This window comes from Cavia porcellus, unplaced genomic scaffold (genome assembly GCF_034190915.1).
Source record: "Cavia porcellus strain 051 isolate PalLab524CR breed Dunkin Hartley unplaced genomic scaffold, mCavPor4.1 scaffold_38, whole genome shotgun sequence".
Taxonomy (NCBI): Eukaryota; Metazoa; Chordata; class Mammalia; order Rodentia; family Caviidae; genus Cavia; species Cavia porcellus.
The window spans coordinates 2,166,991-2,194,805 of record NW_026947521.1 but is presented as its reverse complement, the minus strand read 5'-3'; the positions used below and the strand labels follow the sequence as shown (position 1 = coordinate 2,194,805).

At 47.0% G+C, this 27,815-nt stretch overlaps 1 protein-coding gene and 1 long non-coding RNA gene across 3 annotated transcripts in view; both read left to right on the top strand.

Annotated features, from left to right (window-relative positions):
- The window catches only part of Rora (RAR related orphan receptor A), a 648,320-nt gene that overhangs the window by 10,787 nt on the left and 609,718 nt on the right, over positions 1 to 27,815 (top strand). The window lies entirely within an intron of this gene.
- LOC111755116 (uncharacterized) overlaps positions 1 to 27,815 on the top strand; it is a 38,206-nt gene extending 10,391 nt beyond the window's left edge. The window contains exon 2 of the long non-coding RNA XR_002789702.2: positions 1 to 27,815. This exon is cut by the window's left edge and continues 2,541 nt beyond it. This is a non-coding gene — a long non-coding RNA (uncharacterized LOC111755116).

The following is a 27,815-nucleotide window of genomic DNA, read 5'->3' as shown; positions in this document are numbered from 1 at the left end:
CTAGCCTCCTGGCCCGGTGGTGTTTCTCAGAGTAACCTGTGTCCGGTCACCTCCAACCCAACACTGTTGAAGTAGTGTTGGGTTGTAGTGTAGTTTGTAAGCATGTGGAGCCTCTGCATGTGCCTGCATCGTTCTCTCCCTCCTGTCCCTCCCTGTCCAGTTCCTACTGTGAGTTGCCCTCTCACTTTGCTTGTTGGAAATCCTCCCACTCATCCAGCCCTGGATGAGATCTTCTCTCCCTCTAGATGTCCCAAGACTTCCGGCTTTGGCAGTTGTCGGTCACATGTACCTGCCTCAACACCAAGGAACTCTCTTCTTCTGCCTCTTGCTTCCGTGCTGCCTTACAGTGCCATTTGCTGGGTACGAGCCTGGCCTCTGCTGGGCAAACACCACAGCTCACGTTTTCACCCTGTGCAGTGCCTTGAATAAGGCAGGCACTCACGTGCTCTGCAGGTTACCTATCCCACACTGTCCTGTGGAGCTCGGCCCTGTGTGGCGCTTTGGGCGCATTTCCAATGGCTTACACCTGCGCCTGCATCTTCATTTCCCACCCGGCCACTCTTGACTGCTTCTGCCTCATGGATTCCCATTTCTGCCTCTCATAAGCTCAGGCTTGCTCCATTCTTGAACCACGCATATTGGGACATGCTGGGAGACAGAGGACGTTCTGCTGGCTGCGACAAACTGCTGGGAATGCTGTGTGACCTTAGGTAAGTTCATGGATCCCTTGGTTTCTGTCCTCACCTGCGAACTGGGCATGGTGGAAATGCAGCCTCCTGCCCTGATGCCTGGGAAGCGCCTTGCACACAGCGCATGTGGCTGCAGCAGTGGTGGTAACCACGAGGCACACACAGAGCAGCCACCTCCCCATCTCTCCCTTGAGTCTTCATTCTTCTTTGCTGGGAGTGTCCTCTCTGACTGTGATTGGCTGCTCTGTGAAACAAATGAACGTCTCTGGGCATCCATGGAGGTTCTGACGCTGTTCCTTTTGCTGCCAGTTCCAGTCCTGGGATGGGATCCAGCCTCATCTCAGTTCCGTCACTGCGGGCTGGGTCCTGCCAAGCTAGGACAGATCCCTAAAGTTCAGCCCCACCCACCATGTGTTGGGCCTTTCTGAGGTTACCTCTCGTATCTTCAGTGAGCAGGAGGTGGGCTTGTGCCTAGCTGCTCCCTGCCTACCATCTCCTCCGTTCCTGGAGCCTGGCTGGCTGGCCCCCTCCCCAGCGTGGGGGCTGGGGTAGCTCCTTCCTTCCCACCATGCTCGGTGCTCTTTGGTGCCTCATTTCACAGCATCTCATCATTCCTTGCCCTCCCTTCTCCTTTACTCGCTTTCTCTTTCCTGCCAAAAAATCCCATTGGAGAAGCCTGTCTATGAGGTTTCCATTCAACTTGTTCTACATTAATGCTCCACTATGGTGGCCCACTGCTGAGTCTTTCACTTGTAATGTAATCTAATAATTTACATGCACTTTGCAAGCAGTGCTCTCCGAGACTCACAACCTGTTTGAAATTGCTGTGCTGTTACAGTATTTGAGCTGATGAGAGAGCAGCGTGAGAAAGAGTGGTTTATTGGTACCACAATGGTATTTCGTAGACGCTGGAAAATAATGTTAGCGCGAGGTGAGGGAGTGCTGATGGATTATAATATCCTTTCTTCGAGGATCAATTAAACCTGCTAAGGGTCTTTTATTGATTTTGCTTGTAATTGCACTACGATAGGTCAAAGTGGAGAAGAAATAGAGGCATAGTAAGCAAGAGGAATTGAACCAAGAGTGGAATCTTGTCTTTGTGGGATGCTGCAAACATATTTTAGTTTTGATATATGGCATGACTTTTACAGAATTAATTGGTAGTGTGATTAGGTGGTTTTATTTCCTCACTCAAACATGTTGGAAGTTAATTCTGATATGCATGGGTAATGAAAATAGAGTGATGTTGTAATAATAGTGCCATTGAAGAGCGAATTATACCATTAAGCATCTATTTCGCTTAATTTGTATTGTGATAGTGTGGGTCACACGCACTCACACACACTTATACAGATTTTGAGTAGCTGATCTTCAAGAGATAGACTGTAGCTAAGAGTAGAAGCCCCAGTTTGGTAATACTGAACAATCAGGAAATGACAATGCAGTGAATATATATATATATATATATATATATTTATGGCACATGCACACTTATATACATGGATATATATGTGTCACACAGGCAGATTGAGAAGTAGCTGCATGATCACACAATGTTGGCTTGGCTCATGTGGCCTTGCAGCAAGATGAGTCTCCTGCTTGGGGACAGATGATCCATGGTGGAGGGCCAGGCAGTAGTGACATCTCTGGCATGGTTAGAAACCAGACTTTCTCACCAACCTCATTACTGAGCCTGGAAACCTCCATTTGTGGAGATTCTCAAGTTGGAGAAGACACACAGAGGGTCCGGGAAATGTTGGTCATTCATCTTGTAAGGAAAGATGTTAGTGGAACAACTTCTCCTGCAGTAGACAGAGATATATTCTTACTCTTTAAGCAGTGCCCAACCCAGGAGGATGCTGGTGTTGAGAACTTTCCTGGTCTGTGTGTATCCTGGATGGCTGCCTCCAGCCCCTCCTTCATGCTCTGTTATGGCGGCATCTAAAGTCTAAACTGGACTTGTTCTGGTGGCCCTTTGTCCTCTCCTGCCCTTCCCCCTGCACTTTGCTTCCATGACATTGCAATCCCCATCGTCTGGCCATCTGGAACCCACAAAGATCTTGGACAGAGTATTGAGATTTGTGTGTGTGTGTGTGTGTGTGTGTGTGTGTGTGTGTGTGTAGGTTAGAACACATTTAATTTTTATGTACAGTACTTGCTCTGATGGCCCCAATATTGAAAGCAGATTTGCTTTATAAATAACTGTGTGCATCCTGTATTTGAAATCAGCGCTGTTGATTTTAAACTCCATGAGGATTTAAGGGGAGGGAAGGCAGCATCATTGCCTGGCATCTGGATTAAGAATGTATTTAGTGGGGAAATTTATTGTAATCCTCAATGAAAAAATATCAATATCATATTGTGCCTAATAAAATGTTATAATGAAAATTACCACAGCGTTTGACAACATCGCCTTATTAATTGGTCTTTTCTGTTATGATTTTCTTAGTAGCAAACACACTCTGCTTTTCTCTCTCATTCGTTACAGTCCTTATTGAATTTGTGTTTTGCTGCTTCAGCTCTGCTTGTCTTCGCCTTGGTCTCCATTCCTTGAGGGCAGGGTTGTGGGTTATCGCCCCTGTGCCTTCCGAGCTCCCTGCCTCCTGCTTGAGCGGTCAGCGAATGCCCTCAGGATGCTTGTGACGCTGCTGTTCAGAATCAATATGTGAAAGATGAGCCAGTGGAGAGAAAACCGGAACGAGACAAGAAGAATCTAATATTCTTCGAAAGCCCCAGCTGTTTAAAGCGGGTATAATACATCATCTGCTTGGGACAATTTGTCACGTGTTTCTTAAGCACTTACTGTGTGCTGGGCCCTGTGTTGGTCAGTGGAGGGACACAGCTGAATTAAGGGAACTGACAGGCAGCAGCGGTACATTAATTTGAAAAGTGCAGGGCTGTAACGGATACTAAGAAAAAAATATATGCATGGGGGTGGGGTGGAGGAGAAACAATTCAAGGGGAAGCATGAGGTATCCTGGTTACCCAGGCTTTGAAAAACTGGGGAGATCATCTAGGCAACGGCGGGTGCAGCCATTTGCAGGCTGAGCGTTGATGATGCCTTCTGGTTTGCTCAGTTTGGGCCTCCGCAAGAACTGTGAGTTGAGGCTGGGCAGAGCAGGTGAGTCCCCAGCTGAGCATTTTGGACCTTTTCTCACAGCAAAATTTTGTGCAAGTGAAAAACACGTGATTTCTTTTTGTGGTAAGCTACTAATGTCTGAGTGCATGGGGTCAGGCGTGGAGCATTGTCTGTGCAGACGAGAAGCCAGGTTAGGGGACCATGGAGATAATTCTGGAGCAAGATTGCAGTAATAAAAATTGGAGTGGAGGGTAAGAGGTGGTTTCTGAGGGAGAACTTCCGAAGAGTGGGATCCGAAGTATATGCGGGCGGAAGTGATTGTAGTCAGCCCCAGAGTAAGGTACCAGCTAAGGAGCCCAGACAGTTTGGTGGCGGACGTATTGGAGGGGAGAAGGTGTGGGTTCAGTTTGGGGTGTGCTGATCTGGAGGTGCTTTTGGAAGTGTGAGTTTGGCAGGAAGCTGTGACTCTATTACTTGTGGAATGACGCAAGGGAATAACATTTAGCAAGGGCTTGCGCTCAGGAGGGCTGGTTCAGAGACAGTCCAAGCTCTGAGCAGCACTTCTGATGGGGAATTTGGGAGACTGAAGCTTTAACACATGAGACCATCTTCATGGATTTCGAAGTGATATCAGTAGAAAATAAATCTAAGATCCAATTACATTTGGCTCTGAAATTGAATGGGATAAAGGGAGCAGGAGAGACAAAGTGTCTTTGAAAAACAAAAGGCAGGATTGTGAGCTGGGCATAGTGGTGCATACCTGTGAGAATCCTAGTACTCTGGGAGGCTGAGGCAGGAGGATTGCAAGTTTGAGCCCACCCTGTGTAATTTAGCTACTTGATAAGATGTTATCTTGAAAATGCAATTAAAAACATTAAAAAGTACCAAGGCGCCGGATTCAATCCCAATATTGCACAAACAAACAAGAGTAGACTGGGACCTGGACATCCTACAGGGACTTTGTAGAGCCCAGAGCTGGGTTCCTGCACACTGCTGCCCCAGGTGGGACTGGAGCTCAGTGTGTTTTGGAAGTGATCCCTTCCCTACGTTCCGTGGCTGAGTGGAGAGCTGCTGCTGCCTTTTCTTCCTTTTAATTTCTTCACAGGCTGGCATTGATTTATCCCATCTCTGAGGGGACTCTCCCTCCCGCTTGGCAGAACCTCCAGGCTGGAGATGGGATGAATAGTGGCTTTGGAGAGGTCTGTGCACCGCTCTGGGAGGAAGGTTTTGTGGGGGCAAAGTTGAAAGAGAGGCCTGAGAAGGGCAGAAGACCTTCAAAGGACGGATCTGGCCATGGGAAACCGACTGCAGGATTTTTTTTAAGTTGACTAGGAGAAGAAAAAGCAGGGGCGTTGGAGGTGACTGTGGTGTGGTCACCGAGGCACTGATGTGGTGTGTCCCTGGTGCTGTGCTTCTCCCGCGCTTTCACCTCCGCAGCACCCTCGGGAAGTCTTGGCAGGAAGTTGGTAATGTGCAGGCTGGGGAGGGACAGGGAAGTATGCGGTGTCCTTAGGGGGACCTGATCTTATTTTTCACTCCAGTGGCCCGGAGGAGGAGGGGCCTGCCTGGTCCTCCTGAGCTCTCAATTGTTTTCCCTGAGCTCTCCCTAAATGTCCTTCCTGTCAATATTCCACTAATGTGTTCTATGTGTTATTCTTTTATCTCTGTGCTGGGAAATTAGAAGCCTTCGCCCACACTCTGGTAAGCAGATTAAAGGGAAAGCTTGTTTTTATGATGTGGGGGAAACCGGGCATACAGGAGGGCGACGTTCTGTGTGTGTGTGTCGGCTCTGACAGCAGGGCAGGGGGGTTGCGATGCCAGGGTCTTCTAATACCTGAGCCCTGAGCCCCGGCTGGAGCTTTCTTCAAAGAGGTTTATATTTGATCCGTTGGCACTTTTGCGGGAAGGGAGGTCTGGAGTGGGTGATTCTGGGATGCTTCTTTTCTTGCTGTTGTTTTCTTCTCTGTCTTTTGAACTTTGCAGAAAGCCCTTCCAGTTGGACACTCAGACCCTGCTCAGGACGTTGGTGGCCAAACAGTCCCCTTTTGTTAAGCGAGTGTCCTACTTTTGTCTCCATTGAAAGGTGCCCGTCGGGACAGCAGAACCATTCTTCGGGCTGTTTATAGCCAGGTCCTGAAGAAACCTAAACAGAAATCATTCTAGACCTGGACCAAGCACCTCCTCTGCCTTGCTAGGCAAAGCTGAACCCACACAAGATGAAATCTAACCAGCGGGTTACCTGAGAACCACCTTGGGGAGCGCTCCAGCTTGACTCTGCTCCCTTGGCCACCGTCCAAAGAGCCAGAGGAGGCCAGCCAGAGCCTTCCCGTGCTGAGATGCTGGGAGGGAGCTACAGCCCTTGGTGGGGCAGGTTAGCTCAGGTTATGCTTTAAAAGAGCCCTGTGTTGGCCAACGATCTATAGGGGGATGTAAGTTGGACAAGTCAGCCATAGAGTAGTGAAATTTAAGGAACATTTTCCCTCTTTGACTCAAGCTTTCGCTAAGGTTATATATATTTCAAAGCATATAACACACACATTCTTTTAAGAAAAAGATGTTCATAGCTTTAGCCCACCTTGGCATAGTTCCATCATTCCTGTTTCTGCCATTTTCCTTCTACAGAATAGATAAACTGAGATGTCAGATAAAATTCAGGCGTGAGTACAAATTGATAACACAGAAGACTGACATTCTGTGGTATGGGAATAACTTCTGTGATTTGAAGCAGAATCTTTGTCTCCTACCTCAGATCATCTGGTTCAGGGCTTCCAATCAAGACTCCATGCCCACAAGTACTGCCTTTGGTTTTTGGAATTTTTCTTTCCACTTTAGGTACCAGCTGAGGCATCCTTTGGAGTACTTTGGGTGGCATAGGGAAAGCGCGTTGGGTTTTGTCAAAGGAGGATCAACCGACTAGAAAAGTTCTCATGCCTGTTTGGTTTGGAGCCTTCCTGCATGTGAGGTCACTGCTGTGTCTGGCTTCTGAGCGCCCTTCTTCCTTTGCTGGCTGCACACTCTCCCTGTGTGTTAGAGGAAGAGACACCTGCCTTTGGGGGAACCCCCGCAGGAGGGGAGCATCTGTCCAGCTGGCCCCTATGTAGACAGATGACTGAGGAGGGAAGCAGTTTGGAGCGACGCATCATTTTTGAGGCTGAAGTACATTTTAGGAAGTTAGGGACTTGTGCAAGTTGAGCTAAATATGCAGTTCTATTTTAATTTTCACTTGATGCCAAGGCGAAAGCGTTGGGAGCTAGACTGTAAATGTATAAGTAAGTCACTGCAACAAGAGCCCTTTGCAAGATGCAGATCTAGGGAGGCCGAGTACTTCCTCACATCCTTCAGCACTGCCAGTAGCTAACCTCAGGAGCTCCTGAAGTGGCGACCGCCTAACCTTGATCACTGCTGTGGGTTGCACAGAGGGCGACTGAACTGGGACAAGTTTGGTTGCCTGCATCAGCTTGGGTTGCTGTGAGAAAAATCCCAGGCACTGGGAGGGGGATCTTGGACAATTTATTTTCTCACAGTTCTGGAGAGTGGGAAGTCACATCCCAGGTGAGGACTCTCTTAATGGCTTAGGGATGTCACCTACTCCCCGTCCCCTCACACTGCAGAGACAGGAAGCAAGCTGATTCTCTTCTTCTTATGTAGCACTGGCTGGGCTCTGGTGGGGGCTCCACTTTCAAACCTCATCTGAAACCTGATTATCCCCCATAGGCTACCATCCCACTGGGGGTCAGTGCTTTAACATAGACATTTGGGGAGCCACAAACCTCAGCCCATAGCTTGGACAATGCTCCAAGCATTCTAATAACTTTCAGGATGTCCAGATTGCCTCCAAATGTGTTACTAAAAATCCTCAACTGGCTCAATTGTTTGCTTAGACAGAGCCCCTTCTCCCCTTTCTTTCTGGGTGTACTCTATCCTCTTCTTCCTGTGCAGTTTTAAATCATAATTAAGTCTGTGGTGTCACTGTTTTAAATGAGAGTGTGGGCTTTTTTTTTTTTTGGTAGTTCAACAACAAGTTCCTTCATATTCTGCATAATTGAATCCCATTTTAATTTCGTTGGGAATAAAGATCTATTTTACATTTCTATTAGAAAGTCAGGCCCATGTGGCTAGGGCTGAATCAGGTTGTTTGCTGTTGGGTGTTTTGAAACCTGGAGTCTTAAGAGTTGATTCAGCGTTTAAAACACTCATCTCTGATTCTTTAGTGCAAGGAAAGAAAGTTTCAGTCTTAAGCTGATAAAAAGTCATGGATTTCACCTCAAAACTACTATTGAGAAAATAAGAAAATGAAGTGTACAAGTGATATAGCAAGCAGAGAATAACTATAATCATGAATTACATATACTCCAAAAACTTGTTGGTCTTGGCTTTAGGCATATATATTTGTATATGTATTTTATTTTTATATTTTATTATCTATATGGTTAACACCCATGGTTTACATAAAACCAAATAATGACAACTAAGAAGGGTACATAAGACATATAACCAAGAGGCCTGAGTTCTGATCCCACCGTGATTGTTAATTAAAAAGTGGTTTTGAGCAAATAATAGCTTTCATACTAGAGGGCTTACTTTCTCCATAGAACAGTCACTACCCAAGCCACACTCCATATATAACCCGAGACTATGTTCTATGACCCCATGACTAAGGCCCAGTGTTTTAAAAAGAATCAGAAAATTATTACTGAGACATCGTTTATAACCATTCAAGTCACCTGTCTTAAGAGTGCAATTTAGTAAAGTTATGGAGTTCTACAACTATCACCATCATCACCCCACAAACATCCCTGTCTGTCACATTCCCTTATTCCCCATAACCTAAGACAACTATTAATCTCCATTTACTTTGATGGGTACTTTACTTAAATAGAATTACGTAAAATGAAGTCTTTTGTGTCTGGCTTCTTTCACCCAGCATCCTGTTTGTAGCACAAGTCAACACAGGTTGAGTATCCCTTATTGGAAGTGCTTGGGACCAAAAATGTTACATGTGTCAGAGTTTTTTTTTTTTTTTTAAATTTTGCAGTATTTACATAGACTTTAATGGTTGAGTATGCTTAATCCAAAAATTTTAGATTTCCAGATTAGAGATGCTCAATCTGTATCTTTTTATTGCTTGGCAATATTCCATTGGATGGACAGATTGATCTTGTTTGTCCATCCAGCTGATGGGCTCCTTTTCCTCTTGTACCTAAGAGTCATTTACTCTCTACACCTGAAGGGAATATGTCTCTCTTAGAGACGTATGGGACTTTTATTTGAGGTCTTCCCTTGCAGAAAAGGCTAGAGCTTGGTGTTTTAAACTACTGACAATCTTCCAGTGAGTGCACTGAGCGGGTTGGGTCCCAGAGAATGTGACTGGGTAACTCTGCAGTAGCCACCAGTAGGTATGGTAGTACTAGCTGTGGTGCTTCTCAGGGGTATGTTGCAGTGGGCAGGAGTGTGTGGCTTCCCTCTCTATCTTAGTTTCTTTGTTGTCACTGGGATGAAACATCTGACGCTTGCAACTTGAAGGAGGAGAGGTTTATTTTGGTTCATGGTTTCAGAGGATTCAGTTTGTGATCTGTGGCTCCAAGGCAGAAATAGTATGGTGGCAGTGGCCAGCTGAGTAAAGCCATTCAACCCATGGCGGCCAGGAAGCAGAAAGACAGGAGGGGTGGAGACAAGAATTCACCCTTCCAGGTCCCACTCCCAGTGAGCTCACCTTTTAGTTAGGCTCTATCTCCCCTACAGCATGTGAATTTGCCAGTGGATGAACCCCTGGTAAGTACACACCCTCCATCCTCCATGATCCAGTCACCTTCCAAAGACCCAGCTCAGAATATGTGAGACTTTCGAGGACATTTCAGGTCTAAGTGGCAATGGCCAGTGAGCAACTGGACCCCGTCCATGCCTGTGAAAGCCTGCTTGCTTTGTGCATTTGTTTTGCTATTGGGTGGTGTTGTATTGAAGTCAGAGAGTTAAGCACCCCGACTTTTACTTTGATTGAGTAACGTTATATTCCCTGTTCCCTGACAGTCATCTAAATTGTCACGAACAACAAAACCAGGGAAAGAGTTGTATGCTTTGCTTTTCCGCTGGGGGTCACAACAGCTGCTAAAAATGGTGAAGGGAAGGTGGCTAGACTGAGAGGAGGACTGAGCTAACTCTGCTTCTTCATTTATTAATTTCTTTTTTTAAAAGAGAAGCCATGCACTAGCTGACGCTCCTGTGTTAGTGTTTGCTGCTCTTTTCGTGCTGGGAGTGAAGATGGATGTGCGTTTCCATCTGGTGAGATGCTAGCTAATGGAGGGTGGCAGCGCGGTATTCTGACGCTTCTCACAGGGCTCTGCAGCTCGGAGCTTAGCTCTGGAGACGTGGGTCATCTGTAACAGGGCTCTGTCTTCAGCTGTCCTGGGGCTGTCCCCTTCCCTGGAATCCACGCTGGCTCATGTGTCCCTCAGACTGAAGGAGCGAGGTCCTCTGTTTGCCTCTTTCATGCCCTTCGAATAGGTGTGTTTTGTGAGCACATTCTGTTTCCCATTTCAGGAAGGTGGGGCTCAGCAGGTAGCGTGTGTATGTGTGCACCCATGTGCATATGTACACGTGTCTAGAGATTCACACATACGCTTACCTTCTCCAACTGCTTACCAGGACCAGGCCTATCAAAGCCAGCAGCTTGCTTCAGTTTTATTTAGCATGCTAATTATAAACAGCGGCAGTAATATCTTTGGGAATTTATAAGTTAGACTGGTGGCTGTTCCCAGCAGTGGAAGCGAGGTGTAGCGGCAGCATGCCCTGCCTCCTGGGGCCTGGGGAAACCTTGCCTTGGTCGCATCCACGTGGCAGGGGTTCTGTCCAGGCAGATGAGCTGGCTGGTCTTCAGTAGACAGCAGACCTTCCTTGAGTGGAGCCTGAGCTCTGGTGGCTGGGGGCAGAAGTGTCACTGTGCTGCCGGGCTGCTCTGGGTGAGCACATTCTCCCCCTTTCTCTCCCACAGCTGGGTGGTGGAGGTAGAGGGAGGGCGCTCACCTTTCTCGTTTGGACTGGTCCTGGGGTCACAGCTCATCTCCCTGGGGACCGTTTATGTAGGAGCCTCAGTCTGAGCTGCAAGTTCTTGAAAGACAGGGGAGCAGCAGTTGAGCCTTGTGTTCCTCCAGCATCCTAGCACAGCCCTTGGCAGGACAACACACCCTCCCCTCCTGTCCTGTAAGTAGCTGATGAATAAATACTTCCCATAGGACCATGCTGGTGTTCATGGTGGTGCCTACACCACTGCTGGGGGCCCTCGACACACAAATAAAGAGTCCCCAGCTCTTCCCCTTTCTCCTCCCTCCTCCTCCCCTTCCTGGCTGCTTCCCTTCCTCTCTCTTTACTCCCTTCCAAACCCACAGTTCAGCTCTTGTGCTTTGGAGCTGCTGCCTAAGGGGATGAGGTTACAAAGATGAAGTTAAATATTGTCTGTAGTTCCCTTGGGGTTTGGGCAGTGATTTGACAGGAGCTCGTGACAGGCCTGGGCTCTCATTTACCGATTACTTACTCTGCCCCAGGTACTGGACACACAGGGCTCGGACTTTCTAGTCATCTCTGCCTTCTCACAGGGGCTAAGAATTTGATCTCCATTTTGCAGATGAAAAGCTAAGCGTGGACCAAGGCTCTGTCTATCAGCATGATCACACATTTTCTTCTGTATCAGAACTGTGTCCTTACCTCTGACACTGAGGCTAGCATCCAAGGGATTTCTGGAAACCTAAATCTCATACATCACTTCCTAGCTTAACACCCTGCATCAGATGCCAGTTGCTCTGAGAACATAAGACCCATTCTGATGGTGTCACTCAGCCCTTTCTTGCACCCTGGTTCATCTTCCCTGTCCCCATCATGCTCTGTCCTCCATCTGCTCTGAACTGGGGTCCCCAGACATGCTGTGCTTTCTCCACTCCACCTGCCTTCCCTCCATCTGAGCACCCGCCTCGGCAGCATCTCCTGCATGCCTCGCCCTACCCTGAACCCCCAAGACACAGCAGGGTACAGATACTTCAGCCCCCCCGGGGGGGGTCCTCTCATGCTGAGCCTGGCCATCTGGGACTCTCAGCGGGGACCTGCTGCCCTAGACCTCACTCCTGCCAGTCCACATTCTTCCCTTGTCCTCTAAAGCGCCCGAGTTTTCCTGGCCCACCGCTTGTACCTCCTCTGAGTTCAGAGTGCCAAGTTCTGTGAAAGCAAAGGAGTCTGTTGCTCAGGGTAGTACACAGAAGGTGCGCAACAGAAGCCCACGGACAAAATCAGTGCAGGATGCATGGGACACCAGAAATCATTGTGGGAAAGTACATTCCCTCTGCAGTCATTTTGCACAAAACTCATTCTCTGCAGCCAGTGGCTTGGTGAGGGCCTTTGACCAGTAGGCGGCATCTGACTTGTGGATGGTAAGTTTACTGTCAGTCACATCATTGCTGTTTTACTTGTAATTTGTCTTCCTGGCGGCTTTTAAGGTTCTCTCTTCCTTTGGCATTGTGCAGGGTCACTGGGATATGTTTAGGCCTGGATATGCTTCTTCATCACTGTAACTTGTTTGCCTTTAACTCTGGAATATTCTTAGACATTCTTTTTTTTTTTTTTTTTTTTTAACTCGGTCCCTTTTTCTGGAACTCCTGTTGGCGTACAAGAGCACTTCCCATTTTATCTTCTATTTAATTTCTCCTTCTTGCTTTTATTTCTGTTTTTTTATGTCCAGTGCTCTGAGCAATTTCCTCAGTCTTTTCTTTGAGCCACTTTGGCCTCTGTCTAATCTACTGTGTAAACTGCTTATTGGATTTTTTAAATGATGGTTTAATATACGTGCTGAGAAGTAATAAGGCTTTTACGTGACAGTCTGCTCAAGCAGCCATCACCCACATCGTTAGTGAACATCTACTGCTCCCTGAAATCCCCTTCCTTGCGTTATATTGAATTTCGTATACATGGAAACCTGCCAAATGTATTCTTCTTCTATGTTGTGTTCTTTGCATCTTTAATTTTAAAGACTATATTTGTTTTTACTGGAAAATGTTTTTCTTTTCCTCTGTTTTGTTTGCTATCATTTTTTTACTAACATCTTTATGTTTTCTGTGTCTTTTTAAAAACTTCTTCAATAATTTTACACTCCCTCTTTTGTGAACCTTCCATCCTGTCCTATGATGTCAGGTTAATTTTCATTGCTGGTGTCTTGTGTTTAGTGGATCTGCTTCTTAGGTGGATTGCAGTTTTTGATGACAAACTCCTCTTTGCCAGATCCCCCAACCTGGCTGTCCTGTGTGGCCTGGGCTGTGTACCTCTCCTGGGACACAGGGGAAGTACAAATGCAGAATTCAAAGGCATCTGCCTATCCATAGGTTCAGAATTTGACTTTCTCATTTGAGCCTGGTTTTAGTTTTTTGTTTATTCTACCTAGAATTCCAAGTGCGTGGCAACTTCTCCTTTTTCTTCCTTGGGGGTGGGGTCATGTTTTTCTGGGCTTTCGTTCAGAAAAGAGGGCTTTGCCCATCGATCCTGTCCTCCTCAGTGTCTCTGTTCTTATTCTAGCTAGGGACACTCCATGGTTACCTCTCCCTCCCTGGAGGTGTCTGTCTCCAGGCCACCCCCACCCACGGGCTGTGTTGGGGAGGTGACTTCTCCTACCTCAGGCCATCTTTCTGTGATCTGCTCATTTTTTCTGATTCTTTTTTGCTTTGCTTCTGGCCTTTGAGAGTTTTGCGGTTTTGGCCTCTGGTAAGTTTGTGTAGAAGAATCAGTTAATAGAGGAGAAACAGTATGAAAAGGGAGGCAGATGTTTTAAAGTTGGGAAAGGGGACTGGAAAGGATGGAAAATCTTTTTTTTTCTCTCTCTGTGTCCCTGTTACACTTAAACACATGCAAAGAAAGAACAGCATAGGTTATTGAACCTACCCCAGACTTGACTTTCAGTTTTTTTTAAAAGGGCCTAAAAACTGTAAGTTTTTATTAAATGCTCCAGGTGACTATTCAGATCAAGCAAGTCTGAGAAATATTCAAAGTTCTAGAGGTAGAAATATTATATTGCATGCATAAATATTACATAGGCCCTAATAGTAGGTTTTATTTAGCCTGTCAGGGTGTGAGGACCTGGTGGTTATCTCTCTATTTCTGTCTTCTTTTATCTTGCTTCTAACATTCCATCCATGGAAAAGCAGGCATCGGAATATCTAATCAGGATCAGGCCGAAATGGACGGGGCACATTCTATTTTGGGTTGCGTTATGTAGACCCAGTGGGAACAGTGTTCTGTTGGACTCTGTGTCTGTGTCTCCTCAGACATACACTGGTAAACCAAATGGTGTGCAGGCTCCTGAGGAACAACATGGAGATATTACTGAACATCTTAGTTCAGAGCTATTTCCGGGAAAAAATTAGAGTTAATGTGAAGTGTTTGAGGAACCCTGTGTAGTTAAAGTGCCCCAGAGACGCAATCTGATGAGAGATTACCCCCCCTCCCGCCCCGTTACTGTTTACAGGGAAACTGCAGGATTTCTTTTTCATTTCTTCGTCTACTTTTGCCTACAGGATGGTTGCATTGCTTTCAGGGCCCTGTCCGTTTGTCCCTTTGTGGACTATTTGACCTGTATCTCCCAGGTGTTATGGTAAGTGTGGCTACCCTGGGAATGCAAAAAAAAATTTGCCTGAAATCTTGCTTTTTGTTTTTGAATGAGCAACAGGCTCCCAGAAGTGACAGCAGATGCGTGGGGACTTGGACATTCACACCATTGGATAAGATGGGTCAATCTTGTCCAACCCTGTTTACGCCCCTGGGTTTATAAACAGCGATCACCCACCCTTGGGTTTTTCTATGATGCTTCCAAGAAATGTCTCAACTTTGCAAATGAAAATCCAAATATAAACTCTGAGGGTGGTGTGGAAGATAATACTTGTTGTGAAGCCTAATTTAGAAAAATCATTTATTGTGCCACCTTATCACTGTGAAAAAATATGTGGTCTCTTGCATTTGTTAAAACAAGTCAGCTTCTGCTTTCTGGTCTCAAAACACACTTTGCATTTTTTTTTTCCCTGGGACCGTCAATTTAATTCAGGAATGATCTAATTATGAGGAAGTGAATCCAGGCCTCTGGATGGTAAGTGCTGACTACCCTGGGAGAAGCCCTGGCAGATGGTTAGTTCAGAGTGAATTTACCTTGGGATTGGGGCTTTAGATTGACAGCTTTTTCCACTCAATTAAGTGCAGCAACTGCTAAAAGATGGCATTGAACTTGCTGTAGATCACCTCTGTTGCAGGCCTGGGCTAACCTTGTGAGGGTGTTTCCGGTGCCGCATTGTATGAAAGAAACAAAGCCCGAGGTGTACAGAGAGGCCCGAGACGCCTCTCCTTTAAAATGTGGGTATTTATGTCCTTTTCCGGGTCGCTCGCTTTATTTAGGGCCTCTATTTTGGTTTCCTGTTGCCAGTGATTCACTAGGTGTCTCCTGAAGTGACTCCGTGTTCCAGGAAGTTCGTGTATGGCTCTTTTATTTGGGGTGCAATGTGACCCCTCTGTGTGCCTTGACACACCCTAGCTGACTCCTTGGTCCAGAGAGGAGAGAGGCCTTCCCAGCCAGTGTACACATCCACATCCCTGGAGCTGAGAGGCCCCGCAGCTGCTCCTCCCAAAGCCAGTGGGCTCGGAAGTGAGCAGAGGACTTTCTGCACTGGCTCCCCTGGCTGGGCTGTGTTGTGTTGGAGTCTGCGCCCTGCGGGCAGCTTTTTCTGCATGCCTCTTCTTGCTCTCTTAGGGTGCTCCTGGCTGAACCCCGACTCACTGCACTCATGCTTAGCATCCTCAGAGAGGGTCCATTCAGATGTTTCTGGACAGTGTAAGGAAGCCTGGCACCCTGCACCCAGAGTTCCCAAGGGGGATTGTTTTCAGAGGAGGTGGCCCCCTTTCTGCGTCTGTCCCAAGCCGTCCTCACCCTGTGCCACAGTGCCCAGGTGCCCAGGAGCCCTGAGCAGTGCCCCTAGCTCTGTGTTGTAATTTCCGTTTCACCAGCCTGGGCAGTCTAAGCTTGCAGTTCCCCCATCAGGTACAGGCTGTTGTCAGCCTGTTATCAGTTTCCTGATTTCCTGTGTAAGCAGTTTGGATAATCCCTGTCATATGTGATTACATTCTCTCCCCCTCCCCATAACATCTCGCTGTAATTGGTTTGATAAACTCGACCTCAGTCCAGTAGTTTGCTTGGAATATACTTTCACCTTCTATCTGTGTGACTAAGATGGTTTTGAATTGCTCTGCTCGGGAAAATCGGGCTTCTGAGCAGCAGGGCCCTCGGCAGTGAAAGCCAATCACAGAGCAGGTGGCATGGATGTGGGAGAGCTGGGGACTTCAGTTAAGCTCTGGGTCAAAATGGATTTTTCTCTCCCCAGCTCATGTGGAGAGCTGTGGGCATTTCTCTGTGCGGTTTGCAGGATCCAGGGAACATTATCCTGTCCATGTTTGTGACTCCTGGGGCCGCTGGACTGACTTCCTGTCCCCCTGAAGTGGGAAGTGCCTGCATATTGGTTTAGGGATCCCTGCTTTGTGCCAGGAGCAGTCCCTAGGGGACAGGAGCTTTGCATTTTCCTTTTCTCCTCTTTTCTTTCCTTACCCTATTGGCTCTGCTTCTAAAGGCAGAGGAGGAGTCTGTATGCTTTGACAGTGGAACTTTGGGGTGGGGTTGATAAGCATTTTGGTTAATTTCATGCTAAAATGCCAAAGCTGCTTGAGGCCATAGCTTGCTGACTTTAATTTGTCTAATAATTCAGCACCTAATAGAGCTCCAAGGCTTCACCGAGAGGGCGGTTTGAGACTTGAGGTTGGAACAGCCTATGAGATTTAGGAAAGGAGCGATGGTTCAGGGAGGTGAGAGAGGGCTTCCCTAGTCCGGGAGACTCCTTGTCCAGCCCTGTTGCATTTACAGATTGGAGCAGAGGATCTTGCAGGCAGGGGCTTGCAAAGGGGCAAAGAAGGAAGGCAAGTAAAGGAGTCCCACGGACTAGTGCAGAGTGGAAGACTCTCCTGCCAAGCTACAGTCTGTAGGCAGTGGGGAGCCATGTAAGGTTCGTGAGCTAAGGGTAGTGTCATCAGGACCGCACTGACAGAAAATACACGTATGTGACACCAATATAGAAAGTGTTTTTTCTATTTTGAGGACAATACAATGTGGGCCAAAGCTTTCTCACTACTTCCATAGTAGTTATTTTAAATATTCCTTTAGAACGAAACACTTCTAGTAGACCGTTTCCTTCCGGGGCACAGATTTTTTCTCAGTCTTGGGAATGTCTGGTGAGCCTCCTCTTAGGAGATGAATATGAACCCCCTCCTATGGGCGGATCCCACCAGCCCAATCTTGCAGCCGTGGCCACACATCCCAGCTGCCCATGCTCAGGGTGTTCTGCACACACAGGTGTGGTCAAGACAAAGAGGAGAATGTACAGATGTCATCGGTGCTCCTGTGCCCCCAGCTGTGGCACTAGATTGAAATGTCCAGGATGTTATGCCAGGGTCTTGTACCTGGCTATCTCTAGGCTGTTGCTCTCTTTATTTAAGTTTTTAGTGTTTTGCTTTTCCTAGAGATAGTCTCTCACGTTCACATTGATTTTTGCAGCATTGCACTGGCATGTTATTTATCTTGGTGTTCACATCCTCTTGGGTTCTGTACCTAAGGTGAGCCCCTTACTTGCTTCTTCCTTGTCCAGCCCTGTTGCATTTACAAATTGGAGCAGAGGATCTCCAAATGCTCTGGGTTTTTGAACATCTCTAGATGTACTGTCGGCCTTACAGAGTGCAGGTACCTCCTACCAGGTGGGACTCATGGAAACAAGACCAACCCTGCACCTTGAGCTCCCTGGGCGTCTCTCAGGAGCCCTGCCTGGGTGAAAGCCTGCACTATAAGTCTTTGCCATGTGCCTGGAGCAACATTGTCTAAGTCAGAGGCTCCTGGCATCTACTGACTCTGCCGCATCTGTCCCGCCTTCTTTGTGCTGAGTGCTGCTGGCCTAGGATTGCAGATGTGGACGCTGGAGTGATGCTGTCTGACATGTTGATGTTTCCTAGTGGATGGCCTCATGGTGGCACCTGCTGACTCTCTGAGAAGAGACTGCAGGAGTTAATACTCTTCTTTTGCTGCTGACAAGGTCAAGATGCAGTGAGGAAGACCCCCTCCAGACCCCCCAGGCTGAGAGAGGCAGTGCCTGGCACTCAGGCCACGGTCACATTCCTGGCAAGCTCCTCTGTGCCAGGGCCCAGCCTGGAGATGGGATCTGCTTTGTTCTCGCTGCAAAGCACCCTGTTATTAAAGCCTCCCCTGGTTCCCAGTTTCAGCACCTCTTCTTCTGAGCTGTGTCAGACCCAAGAAGCACCTTTATTGCCACGCAGGGAGAGAGAGTTGCAGACGGTTTTGTAATTGAACAGCCGAGGGCCTGTCGCTATTCATTGTCCTCAGTCTGGCTGTTCTGGGGCTGATGCCCCAGCAGGGACCGGGCTCCCAGAGCTGGCTGTGCCCTCGGTGGCTCCCTAACAGTGTTCCCTTTGGTCTGCGAGGAAATGTGTCTTTAAATTTTTCCTGTTTTCTGAATTCTGCTCTGGCAAGCCAGCTCTGCCTTCAACCTGCAGAGTTAAATTTACCCGGACTGACAACTGTATGTGCTGGGTTTAGTTACATAACAGCGGTGGCTGCTTTTCACACCGTGCTAATCCAAACATGGTGCACAGGGGCCAGGAGGAAGCAGCCTGTGTTTGGGGTGCTATGTGTGTGACTGGATCCTGTGTCTTTACCGTTTTTGAAAACACTGTACTAATTATCTCATTATCCTGACTTTGGTGCCATTAGGTGACTTTTTTAATATCTTAATTATTAGGTTAGCAGATGCTGTGTGCACATGGGCGATTTGTTAATTTATGCTGTTTGAAATGAAATCCAGTTGTTTTGCAGCATATTTCATAATATTCCGGCCAGCTGAATTCTAGAGTTGCTGGCATCGCAGAGCTACCCTAGGGGAAATGAGTGCTTTATTCTTTTTGTCCTCTTTAGTGGTGACTTTAAACATCGCTTATGACTCCCATCTCCCCAGTTTCCATCTGAGAATGTATTTTGAGCATTGCAGGCTGGCAGGGGTTGGGGAGGCTCAGCAGAGGACTCTCAGAGCCACTGGCATGCTGGAGGAGAGTATGTTCCCATCCATAAGCAGCCCTGACTTGTTGGGGGAACTGAGGAGGGGTGGAGGGCTGGCCGCATGGAGACCTGGAATCTGAGGGCCATGGATGTGGGCTCCCCTTTGGTTGATAGCCTGAGACTTCAACACACAACAGAGACTGCTCCTTAGCCATTCAAGGAGCCTCTAAATATTTTTGAGTGGCTGCTAATACCTCAGTTCACAAATGCTTCTGTTTGCAAACAATTTGGTTTGCAAATAAAAACATTTGGCACAATTTTGCTTCTGTTCACAAACGCCACATCCGCAGCCTTCTCACACAAACACAAACGCAGCCATCTTTCCCAAACTTAAAACAAATTAAACTGATAAACCAAGGTAGCATTATACTTCAGGCAGTGTTGAGTAGATGTGAACTAATGGAGCCAAAGAGCATGGCCTTGGGAGTTAGATCTGGATTTAAATGGTGGCTGTTGGTTTACAACAGCCTTGACCAGGTGGTTTTATTTCTTTAAGCCTCCATTTCTATAAGAGGAATGGAAAGTTCTCTTTAATAGGCTTATTGATCAAGATTATGAAGCGACCAGCTTTGTAGCTGACCCACATGAGATAAATGGTCAGGACTTCCTTTTCCTGCATCAGAAGTGGGGACTTAAGTAAAGGAACAAAATAAGTAATGCAGAAATGGCCCTTGGCTAGTGAATGAGAGACGCGAAAAGTTCCATGAGTTCAGAGGAGGCAAGAGATGACTGGGAATTTTCTCACAGAGGTAACTCCTGACCAGTTGTGAGGGGCGAAGGGAATTTAGGTGGGTATAAAGACCATCGGGGCTGTGGTGGGGAGGCTCCCAGTGGAGCAGTTACTGTGTGTAAAGGCACACAGGTAGAGCAACCAACAGCCCAGCATTTGCTTGGGAAATGTCAGCATATGTATCGGATTGAAATTGATGGTTTGCATGTGATAAACAGTGAGATTATAAAGGAGGTTAGAAATTGAGGAAAAGCTTGCATTATCTTGTATAATTTGATTCCTTAAAACTGAGCTCTGGACCAGCCTACAGACTTCTGGCCAGCCCAGTGTAGTCTCAGCCCACACTTCAGGAGTGGACCTCTAGTGGCCAAGAGAGTTACTGCAGTACTTAGGAGCATACCTCTTGTTTAATGATAACTCCTGCAAGAGAAGCTCCAGTGTAAATTGGAAGCAAAATGTAAATAACATCCAGGATGACAGCAGTACGGCTGATAGCCTGACATCTTACCATTAAGAGTTGCAGAAAGCATTAAAAAATAAAGCATCCCGGGGCCATTTAGTGATAGGGCAAAGCTGCCTGTAAACCTCTGTAGATGCTAAAGGCCTCACCATCTTACCAGAAATCATAATTGGCAACTTTGAAATAGCACGAATGATATTACTGTGATTAGCAACAGCGGCAGCCTTTGCTTCTTCACCTGGTGCTGTGCTAATCATTTCATTCCATTGTCTTAATTCTCACCGCACTTCCACGAGAGCGGTATTGTCATTATCCCTGTATTACAGAAGTACAGAGTGTGGTTGAAAGAGGTTAATTAATTTGCTTAAGGTCACCTCGTTGGAAAATGTATAATGGAATATAAACCTGGGCAGTATGGCTCTATCTGTGCTTTTACAAATACGGCTACTATTCGGTGACCTCCAAACCTTGAGTCATAATGACATAATATTCAGGAAACCCTTTGAACCACACATGGAATGTGCAGTGCTGCATTTAAAAATATAAACTGCAAGAAAACAAGCAAAGATGTCCTATCCGAGTGGTCACCACTGTGGGGGAATGCTGCCTCCCCTGGTCTAAGAGAGATGGAACTCCACGTTTTAAGTCAATATTAAACGTGCGCGTTGGCTTGCTTTTCCTATTCCCCAGCCCCTTGACTCCTTTTCTCTCTGAACAGGGAAAGGCAAGAGGCTGCGTGTCTCTCAAAGGCATGCAGCTTTGCTTCTGCTCCAGAACGTGAAGCAATTTCATTAGCGCACTCCTGGAGTCACAGAGGACTCGGGCGCTTCTCGGTGGTCATTCGTTACCGTGGCCTTGGCCTCGCTGGAGAGCGAGTGAAGAGCGGCTGGAAGAGTTTGTCATAGCACGTTCCCCAGGGCTGTAGGGAAGCGCTGTGGAGCCACTGCCAGCTAAGTGACTTCTGGGGAGAGGGGCACTGTAGTAGCGGCAACTCATCTTGGGTGTCCGAGGGCCACCTGCTGGGGTCAGGGTCTCAGGGCGGCACGTGGTGGAAATGGAACATCGAGCTAGGAGTCGTGGTGCTCAACACTGCACTTGGCCACCACCACTGTTAGGATGGTCTTGGGAGAATGGCCAAGCCTGGCTTAGGTCTCAGAGTCCACCTTGGCAAAAGTGAAAAATGTAAAGACAACCTGTGCGTACAGCAGGCAGTGTCACGGTTCTTCAGTGCCGTGGAACTGCTGTCATTAGTGGCACTGGTCATGGTTCTTTGGAGGGTCATATGAGAAGAACCAGATTTAAGGCATTGTAAGGAAAAATGATAATAAATGGGCTCATGGAACTGGAAATATTTAGGGGAAGATAAACCTTCAGGAAGAGCTGGATCCAGGGAGTCAGAGGGTTTCTGAGTTGGCCCATTTCTTCTGTTCACTGGTAGTTTGTCTCTAAGAAAAGTATGACTTTTACTGTGTGAATCCATAACCACGAACTCACTGGTCCAGGCTGAGTCACAAGACCCCCCCATCCTTACTCCACACTGGTAACTGGAGCTGGAGAAGGGGCAGTGGGATACGGCTCACTAATGGCCAGCCTGGGGCTCATCCTGTGCTTGTGGAACGCATGGTTCTAAAAATATCTCGTTGCTTTATGAGCGAATAGAGTGGAGATAGGCTGAACTGAGATGAAGACAAGACTATATCAGCATGACAAGAATGAAAGCATAAGAGGTAAGAACTGGAATAATATGTCCAGGGATGAACAGAAGGATGTGTGTGTGGTAGATGGTTCATACTGGGAGGTGGCTGGGGAGGGTCCTAGTGGCTCTGCTGTGTTTGGGCTTGGCTGTTGTTTACTTACTGCTAGAGAGCTATGGAGGGTTTCATGCTGAGGTGCTGAAAGGTAATAGTAATAGCAACAACTAGACTTTGCAGACATTTTCGTACCTGCCAGACACAGCCACTGCTACCTGGTTGGTCTGACCTTACAACAACCCTTCGAGGCAGGTGTTAGCTCTTTTTTAGATTTGCAGTTGCAGACGCTGGGGTGTGAAGAACTTGCTCCAACCCTCAGATAACCCGAGTTGCAGAATGGGGCACATCTGAGTCTCTCTGCTCAGTGACCACGTGTCATTATCGGGGAGGAGCATGGCAGTTGGAGTGTGCCCTAGCCGCAGGATGCAGGCATCACTTGTTCATCCCATAAATCACTCTCCAGGGATAACCAGGAGAAGCAGCAGGTGGACCCCCTGCCTCACAGGCGTGGGATCTCAGGGAAATGAAGGTCCTGACGTATCACGGTAGATGCCAATGTTTGGGGTCTTTCCAGGTGGATGACACAAGGCCTCAGGCTGAGTTGTAGAGTCCTCTAGTTACTGAGCATGTGCTCCTCCTCCTGTAGCAGATGCATCCTGGGTTGAATGGGGTATTGGGGTAAGCAGTGTTGTAAGGAAACATGATAATAAGAAGGCTCATGGAACTGGAAATATTTAGGGGAAGATAAAACTTGAGGAAGAGCTGGACCCAGGGAGTCACAGAGAGTTTCTGAGTTGGCCATCTTTTACTGATCATCGATTTTTCCCTCAACCCTAGGTGGAGCGGTGGGGAGGGGTCCCTTGCAGCTTGGTTGGGAAACAGGCAATCCAAACTAATTTGCCTTTAAGCAGAAACCAGTACAACATGTCACTTTTAAAGTAAAGCACATTAATTCCCGGAATGACTATTTTATGGTGAAGAGCAGCCTGTCTAAATGAGAGGAATTAAAGGCCAGTGGTCAAGTTCTCCACATTATTCACACCACCCTTCTCAATAAATCACAATTGCTGAAACCGCAGGTTGGCGCTTACTTAAATAGCAGCCTGCTGGTTATGGGTGCTGTGTGGGGACGTGACCTCCGTTTGCACGCTTCATGCTCTGTGGAGAGCTAACCCTCCAGTGCTGCACACATCCCTTGGTTATCAACCTATGGATCTTGTGCACCATTAAACAAGACTGAGACCGAGCCTGGTCTGCAGCTGTAATCTTCATTCCAGGCAGCCTTTGCAGAGAGAGCAAAGCTTGAATGGCAGTAGCATTTGGCATTCAGACCTGTAGCACTCTAAAGACCTGAGTTTTAAATATTGCTGTTCCCACCCGTTTTCAGAGCAGTTCAAGCTTGCAGAATAAGGGAGAGCAAAATGGTCAGGAACCCATCAGCATCTGGGGCCTCACTGAAGATGCTGTAGTGGGCAGAGTCATACTTTGGGTTCCTGGGAGTTTCTTTGGGTGCCATGGATGCAGGAGTCCCACTTGACTCCTTCACTGTTTGCAGAATGAGACCAGATAAACAGACCCTGTTTCAACCCCGTGGGAGGACAGGATGGAGAGTGGTGAGTATTTTAAAAGCTGACACTGTGTTTACCTGCAAAGCACTGGTTTGACTAAAATGTTTAGAATACAATCAAAGAAATCCAGTAGCTGTCCTCATGGTACTTCAGGACACTTACCCGGGATGATATCTTCCTGTCACACTTTCCCTCTTGACCACTTCATGTGCCCTGATCAGAAGTGATTTTTGTTTGGTTTTGCTGTAAGAAGATAGCAACATCAATTTGCTTTTCTTTAAAAAAAAAAAAAAAAAAAAAAGAAATCAGTTCACACCGTGATGATACAGGTAGCAATCCCCGAGCAGGCAGAGTCACACTAGAAGCTTTGCATATTGTGTTTTCATCTTGCTGCAGCTGATGCAAGGAAAGCACTGTTCCTATTTTTAGATGAAGAAACAGAGGTTCAGAGCTTTGCCCAAAGCCACAGCCGTAGAGCCAGCATTTCCACACAGGTCCTTTCCACTCTGAAGAAGGTGTTCTTTCCAAGACACAGCACTGCTTTTGCCTTTAAAACCCAGACATGGGAAATTTCTCCTGACTGCATTTAGTCCTTGTTTATAGATCATTAATTTCTCAGCTGAAAGACTAAGAACCTTAACTTATGAGCTATTGAAAATCAATCAGAATTGTTTTAGGGGAAGCCAGTGGGTAGATAGGATTCATATATACAAACAAAATATTTATAGTTTGTACCTATTATGCATAAAACTACACAACATACGTTCTTTAATATGCTCATTAGGTAACATGGGGCCTCCTGCTTGAATTTCTTATGTGACCTATCTCTCATGACTATTTCTTAGTAAGGCATCCTTGATATTTAAGAGTAGGCCTGACCTTATACAAAAGATGATTGTGTAAAGTTCACTTCAGTTTAGTTTTCCATGTGGCATCATACACCATGTATCATGTAAAACAGTTTTATAATACCTATTGGTGCCTCTTTGGTCAATGGGAATACACCTTTCATAAAGAGATAAGGTCCACCTGTTTTTGTGTGTGTTTCTTAATTTTAGATCTGAGTACACTGATGTTCTTAAAGCAAGACACTCTGATTTTTTTGGGCCAAATACTAATTGATAAAGCCTTTTTTCATTGTCATGTGTGATAATCAGCTTCAGTAGGGGTTTTGGGGTTTAAGGGACAGATAAACTTCAAAAAGGTATTATGAGCTTCACTTCAAGCCAATGGATAAAAATCTTACCTGTTCCTTTTATTGAACATCACCATGTTTCCTATAGAATAGAATTACTGATTTATTTACCCCAATCAGTAATGTAGGTGCTTCTGTTCCATTTTGGAGACTGCTGGAGTTGTGATGGAGAGGCAGTCTGCCTCCCGGGTCCAGGGCCTCTAAGGTTGCAGCCTTCCTTTTTGCTGGAATGATGACATTGTTCTGGCCTACCTGGCCCCTCTCTTCCTCCCCTGAATTGTCACTGAGACCCAGTGTCCACCACCTGCAGCTTAAAGGAGGAGAGGTTTATTCTGGCTCCCGGTTTCAGTCCATAGTCAGCTGACAGTGGTGCAGAATAGCAGAGGAGCCGGGCAGAGAAAGTGTTTCTGTGAGTGGCAGCCAGGAAGCAAAGAGAGAAGAGAGGAGCCAGGGAGTGAGGTGTCCCCTTCCAGGTAACACCCCAGTGATCTTCCTCTCCTGCCCACGCCCCACCTCCTGACAGTGTATTTCCCTACTAACGGGTCAGTGGACTTTGGGGGTATACTCTAGGTCTACACCGTAGCAGGTCCTTTCGCCTGCCATCCTTTAAGTCATCTGCTGCCGAGCTTCTGAAATCTGGGAAAGCAGAAACGCAGGCTGGAGAAGACCCACTGTGAAACAGGTCCATGGAGGCCAAGCGAGCCCCCAGGAGTCTGTGAGTGGAGGCTGCCTATTGCTTACGACTCTGGGCCTTCATTTTCTCTTTCATTATACAATGAACCCCGCAAAGGCAAAGCTCGTCCCATCCTCATTTAAACATCTTTTATAACGTCTCACGTGCATGTGAAAAGGCATTAAGTTAAGAAGCAGCATAGGCCTCTGCATTCATTGAGCACTGCAAATCCAGAGGCTGAGAAGACACAGCCCTGAGGCCTGGATTCCCCTTGCTCTGCTTTCCTCCTGCAATGCTGTGTATTTCTTCTTTCTGTTCTAGAAAGTCTGGGACTGGATTGGTAGTGCCTTTGGTTCTGATGGGCTTGCACAGTTTTGCCTTTCTCAGCAAGTACAGTATCAGCTCTTTCTTTCTTTCTGGTGCTGGGAATCGAATTCATGACCTCATGCTTGTCAAGCAGGCACTGTGCCAGCCCTAGCTACCCAGCCCTAGCTCTTCCTGTTGAGAAAGATGCCAAGGCCTTCCCCACTGACCTGGCCACTCAAGGGTCAGGAGTGATGTCCTGCTTCATTAAGCGCTTCTTGCACAAATACCCTGGAGAACACATGGCATACGAGACACCCTCCTTTGCTGCAGAGGAAACCAGGAAGCAGCAGGCTCCTCCATCACCTGCCTTCTCCCCATCATGGACCTTGTGCTTTGAGAGATTTTGATCCTGCAGCTCTGTTTATTCCTGATTATTTCTCATGTTTTGCTATTCAGACAGTGTGAAATGGGACTGTCAAAACAAGTGGTGGACATAATTGCAGCGAAGACCCTAGTCAACCATGCTGCTGCAGAGAAGGCAAGTGCTCCTTTCAGCAGAATGTTCGAAATTCCCCATGCAGCTGCCCTGCCCAGATCTCATTTGTACCTGGTCCCTGATTGGGCCACTGCTGCCCTCTTGTCAAACCCAGCTTTGTCAGTGCCTGTTGTTATATATAAAATGCTATTGGAACACAGCCACACCCATTTTTGCACACCTGGAGTTGCAGAGGGGAGCAGCTCTCACAGAGACCAGAGGGCCCTCAAAGACTCAAACGCTCTCACAGAGACCAGAGGGCCTACAAAGACTCAAACGCTCTCATAGAGACCAGAGGGCCTACAAAGACTCAAACGTCTTCTCCCAGGCCTCCTACAGAAATAATTTCCATGCCTTTTCTACACTAGAGAAAGGTGGCTCTTGGGTGCTTCAGATGGGGAATCTCCTCAAAGCCTGTGCATCCTGGTATGTGTGTATGTGTGGTTATAAGATATTTGACAGGGGAACCACAGGGAATATCCAAGATGCTAAAAGAAAAGACATGGTGGGAAATGTATCACAAAAATAAAAGAAGATCCTGTAGATCTGAGGCAAGGACCTCAGGGGTATGACAGGTAAGCCTGACTAATTGCCATCCTGATTGGGCCACCCATGGTTTTGTCTGGGAGGGCCATGGTGCTGTGCTCTCAGGTCTACATCTGGTCTCTGGCCCCTTCTCCACGGTGCTGTTGCTCTGCTCTGCTTCCCGTCTACCATGACTTGAGCATCTCTGCTCCATGACACCCTTCCCCAGTGATGTTCCTGCCTGAGAGCCAGCTCACCATGGACTGGACCCCCTGAAATCGTAAGCCAAATTAAACTTCCTCTTCTTAAACTTGTAAGTGTTGGATATCGTGTCCTAGTAAATCAAGCTGATTGATTCAAGGAGTGTGCTATGGAGCAGATGTTGGGAGACCTGGTTTAAATTCCCACCTGAAGCCTAGCAGGAGAGAAGCAGAAATGCTAACAGGGTGGCACATAGGGCAGTTCTGTCTTCTTCCTCCCGAAATGTCCTCCAGAGTCTGTAGGGTGCTTCCAGCGAAGCAACCAGATAAACCACAGTTCCTGCCAACAGTGCTGGCTTGTAAAGTTTTTTCCCTTCCTTTTTATGCCTGTGGTGATAAACATATGCTTTGAAGCATGAGATTTGATTATCCTGTCTTAGTGCTTATAAATACAAATGTGATTAATGGTCATAAGAACCAGGTTGACAGTGTAAGACTAATTCTTAGCAAAGCAGCCCCGCACAGTGCCCCGAAGGCAGCTGCCTCAGACAGAGGCCTCCTGAGTCGGAGTGAACTGTACCTCTGTCCCCCTCCTCTGACTCCTGTTTTTCCCAGAGATCTCCTGCCAGCACTTTGGAGGCTCTTCCTCCTTGATAATTAAAATTGGTGGATTTTTCCCTCCAGAGCTACCTGAGGTAAGTATCCGAGTCTCTGTCAGGCCATTAATAGTCCGGAACTCTGCACAAAGGCACTTGGCCACTGCCACCGTTCCCTACTTGGGCCTGGCGAGTTGCCCACAGATGTTGGGGACAGCACAACCTAAATTGGGACAGTTTGTATTTTAGTAGTGATGGGGATATTCGCTCTCTTCCTCTGTCATTTTGCATTAAGGACCTGCCACTAATAAAACTAATTAATAACTGCTG